This window comes from Penaeus monodon, chromosome 29 (genome assembly GCF_015228065.2).
Source record: "Penaeus monodon isolate SGIC_2016 chromosome 29, NSTDA_Pmon_1, whole genome shotgun sequence".
Taxonomy (NCBI): Eukaryota; Metazoa; Arthropoda; class Malacostraca; order Decapoda; family Penaeidae; genus Penaeus; species Penaeus monodon.
This window is the reverse complement of record NC_051414.1, coordinates 2,372,307-2,373,230: the sequence shown is the minus strand read 5'-3', so window position 1 is coordinate 2,373,230 and position 924 is coordinate 2,372,307.

Below are 924 nucleotides of genomic sequence, written 5' to 3'. Positions count from 1 at the left end.
TTGGGAAATTTTCCATAAATTCCCCAGTGCCGATTTAACCTGTCGCATCTCGAAACTCGCCGGGAAAAATTGAAATTTTGTGCTTTTTTGTTTTAATTACACGCAACGTTACAATTATGTTTTTTTCTATTGCAAGGGGGAAGGGGGAAACCATATAAGAGGTACGGGTTTCCCTGTAGGTGTTAAAGTGTCGGGGGGGAAAGGATTATACAAGGGTATTTATTTTTCTATGACTCTATAATTGTGTGTGGTTGAAATTTAAAGTTTTTGACATTTTTTTCTTTTCGGAGGTCCGTGTACTTTCCTGAACCTAGAAAAATTTAGAAATATTGTTTGGAAAATGAAATACAGGGTAAAAAGCGAGGTGGGGGTTAAAATTAAAAAATTTTGTAAAAAAGTGTAAAACATGTAATAAAGTTAAACAAAAATTTTTAAAATTTGGTTTTCCCATAGGCGTTAAGCCCCAATGCAAACATGATTCTATTTTTAAGTATTTAAAAATTTTTTTAAAATCTTATTTGAAAAAATGGCTTCCCTTAGGGGGGTTACGTATCCCCCTAAAAAGGAGATAAAAAAAAAAATTCTTTATCTCTTTAAAAAAAAAAAAAAATTCCCAGTATTTGGCATACTTTAGTAATCCCCCCTTTGATTTTCTATTGATTGAAATTAGTGGGGCTATTTATGCTACTCTTGTCCCGGGAACATGCCCCCAAATTAGCCAAATAAAAATTTCACTATTTTTGTCTTTTTTGTGAGTTTTAAATTTCGTCAGTCTCCCCTTTTTTGTCTTTTTTTCCCTTTTGCATCTCCCCATTTCCCGGTTGTTTTCGAAAATTTGTCTGCCCTTGTCGTCTGCCCTATCGGTCAGTTTGTCTGTCTGCCCCTCAAATTCCTGTCTTTTCATTTTTTTATCTGGTTTGTTAG